Source organism: Eupeodes corollae, chromosome 3, assembly GCF_945859685.1.
Source record: "Eupeodes corollae chromosome 3, idEupCoro1.1, whole genome shotgun sequence".
In the NCBI taxonomy this organism is placed as follows: domain Eukaryota; kingdom Metazoa; phylum Arthropoda; class Insecta; order Diptera; family Syrphidae; genus Eupeodes; species Eupeodes corollae.
In genome coordinates, this window is record NC_079149.1 from 115,173,062 (window position 1) to 115,176,999 (window position 3,938).

Genomic DNA, 3,938 nt, shown 5'->3' on the forward strand with positions numbered 1-3,938 from the left:
CTGTTTTTAACTCATAACTTCATAATAAATATATCATGAAAAAATATGTTTTATATATTTTTTATTTATGTTTACTTTTGAAACAACAACAACACAATAAAAAAACGAATTTGTTCGAAAAACATTAAGTCTACACAAGAATTTGTTTGAAAAACAATAATTCTTAAAATTAAAAAAATTCTATGAAATCACGGTTACAACTAAAACCTTTTGCGGTTAACGTAAAAAAATACGAAGATAATCTCAATCGTCCTTTTTCAGTCTCTAGTAACCTAACTTATGCTTCAATTTAACTGAAACTTAATCTTGTTTTAAATCAAGTAAATCAGTGTAAGACTTTCACGATGCAAAAAGATTAACTTCTTTATAGTACCCTTTCAAAATGCAAATGGTTTTTCATTTTCATCGTTATGAATTTAAATTGAGACAAAAGGAAAAACATTTTCATCTTCAACAAGTGAAAAAAAGGTAATTTTTGTACATTCAGTCGAATAAGGATTGGTTTGAATTGTAAAATTTTTGTTTTTTATTTTTTTTTTACTACAAAAGAATTCAATAAATTTTTAAAAACGTATTTTTTTAATTAGAATATATTTTCCAGAGTTTTCTCTGTTTGTTTTAGAAGCTCCTATACTTAGTACGTCATAATTTTATTAGTAGTCCTTTTTAAGAAATGTATACCCAAAGTCATTTAACGATTCAAATTTGAGAAATATCCTCGAATACTTGAAGTATGCAAGCAAGCAACTCTGAGAACAGTCTTCTTTTAGTGTAAATTAATAAAAACAATTTAAGCATTTTTGTTTGTCCAATATTTTAAAATAAATAATGCAGAAATTTTATTTCTCGAAATTTTCATGTCTTCTTTATAGCTTTAAATTTACTCATCCAGTAGAAAATAAAACACCAACATTAAAAATTATATCCCAACGAATATTTCTTATAGACAACAACTACAGCAATATAATTTATTTATTACCACATCAGCAAAATACTGAAGAAATTTTGAATGAACAATATTTTTACTTCACAAATTTATAGCTCGGTACTTTTTTGGCACTGTTATCGATAAGACCGAAAATATAATAAATTTTTATTAAAAAGAAAGTGTTGCATAGCATATTGAAATTTATTACAGCTGTTTGTTGTTTTATGACAAATTAATGTCCTTATACAGAACTCCTTCACACCGTTCTTCAACTTAGACTCCCTTCGTCTTCTAATAAGCCTACCTAATCCTGGTTTTATTGAATTTAAATGATTTAATTTACGTTATTTATTATGTGGTTAAAAAAGGTTTAGCACTTGTTTTTAGAGTAAGAAGTACTTGATGTATTCTTTAAAAAGGCGATATTTCAAATCTTGACCTATATTTCATATTTCCTGAGACATAAAACTGTGTTATTGATGTAGCTACATTTATGTATGTATTTTCTTGTTAAATCATCAAATTTGTTCACCCAGGATTTTAATCAGTAGCACAAAGAAAAATAAAAGGATTTAAGTACCGAAATAGTCCAAAGGAAGGAAACGTACACTTTGGTGCTATTGAGTTCTTTGGAAACAATTTGTCACCAGTTAAAGAATATCCGGATCAGAACTGTCGTTTTTGTGTGTCAAAAAGATACTCTCGTTAAATGAATTCAAGAGGTCGTCTTACATTACATATAACTTGAGTTGTTGTCCTTAAGGAAATGAATGAATATATCCTTTGAGTACAAATAGTAGACATACAAGCTAACATAATCATTGAAAGGAAAAGCTTATTACTGATTTGTTGTTTTAGGTGAAATGGGAAGTACGTGAAATTACAACTTATATTGATTAATACATTATATGAAGTAAATTCATTTAGCTGTCAATATGAGAAGAGATGAACTGGATGGCATGTATTTTGTACATTAAAAGTGATATGCCCAAGAGATATAGAACGTGCCAACTCGAATGTCTTAAAGTGCAGAATTTGACCCACTTCTTTCTGATGTGGACTAGAAAGGTTTGTAACTTAAGTAAAAGTGCTTTAATCTTCATTAGGGTTCAATGTCCTTAAATGAAAATGTCGAGTTATCATAACAAAAGAGATTTCGACATAATTTCAAAATATAAGGGCTGTCCCAAAAATACTTGGAATGTGTTTTGTGTGTTTGAAGAAAAGTTTACTTTTGACAGAATTAAAGTTAATCTTAAATAAGAAATGGATAGGTTCAGACGAAATGGGAGGATTGAAGATAATTTGCAAGTTTATAATCACTTAATGGTCAGTTGTCAAAATAATAACCTACAATTGTTAAATTTTCCCCTTGTAAAATTAAAGGGACGGACGTTTTTTAATAACAAATTTTTAACAAAATTAACTAAATAGTGCATGATATGAATTCATTTCCAATTTCAAATGTTCCCATTTTGTATTCAAAAGAAAGTAGAACTTCCTTGGTTTCTCTTTTCTTACTTACCAAAGTTTTTTCCAAAATTCTTGTAACGATTTTGTTCTGTAATTAGGAATAACCCGTCAAGTTTTAGAAAAAATATGAAAATATTGTTGGAAACGGGTATTTATTAAAATGTACGCACCAAAAAGTAATTTAAATGACTTGGTTTTCAAAACCATACAAAAATTTAATTCAAGGTTTCAAAAAACTTTAATCAGAGTGAAATGAAAAATCATAACTAATGAGAGTTTCGAGTTAGTAAAATACTAAAATGATTGAAGCTGCATTTTGAAAACATTTTGTACTTGATGAATATTTTTAAGAGACATTTTTGAAAACATGATGCGATATAAAATAATGAGAAAAGATTCGAATTCGGGAAAACTTAAACCTTTCAAAATTTGTTGTTCGCAGTGTAGTGCATGCATTTCACATTCACCCGTATTTTGGAATTTTGACGAAACTTAGAATCTGCCGAAAACATCGCCAGATTTTGGAGAAATTAACTTGGCTTCAATCGCAAGATCCCGATCTTTCCCAGTCCTGAACTTTTCAAATTTTGCGTCGTGGTTTAGGCTTATATAACAGACGAACAAAATTTAACTGTCATTTCTGAAAACGTCAGTAAACAAAATTGTTAATCTCGAAGAGAGCGTTTAATGCATCCTGAAGAAGTCACAAGAGGTACATATTTCTTCAAGATAAGCCTGGACATCACCATCTAACCTATAACAGTAGGCTCTATACTATACTATATACTATTTCGTCTGAATTTTATGACCACTATCAGTATGATCTGTTTCAAGTTTATTCACTTTCAGCTTGTGAAGAAGCGTCCATGGAATTTCCCCCTTCTTAGTCGTTTCAATAAAGCAAAATATTCATATTTGAATACTGGCAGGGACATGGCTTTGTTTTGCGTTTTTTCTTCTGAGTGCTAAAACACCTGCTCGAATCAGATGGTGTAGCTCGTGGTTTGTTTCTTCCATTTATGCTAACGGTTAATCTTCGAGTTATTGTCAAATAAAAAATATTAAAATAGTCTGTAACAAATGTATTGTCTAATTCGAATTACAAAATATGACCTGTTCAGAAAATAAAATAAAAGTAAATTTTGAAAAATTGCTTCTCTTTTTATTTGAAAATAGTGTACTTCTGCGATCAACCTAAAGTGCCAAATGGTACACCTCAATCTTTTTGTGAAAACCCCTTTGCAAAATTCTCAAATTGCACTAGCTGTTAATTTTACTTCTCCCCTAATTCGTCTTCGATTTGTAAACAAAAACAAAACCTCATTGAAAACCCGCAACCTAAACAAAACAACCCTCTATAGTGTGTCTGTGTTCATTGTTTGTAAACAACAAATTTCTACAGTTGCTATAAGCTTTGTAGCTAGACATGTGCGGTGGCGTAACCTACCAACCATTGCCATAACTGCATAACAACCAATTTCCAAAACATAACCAATTTGCATCACAGGAAAATGTTCAGTTTTTGAAACATTCTCGC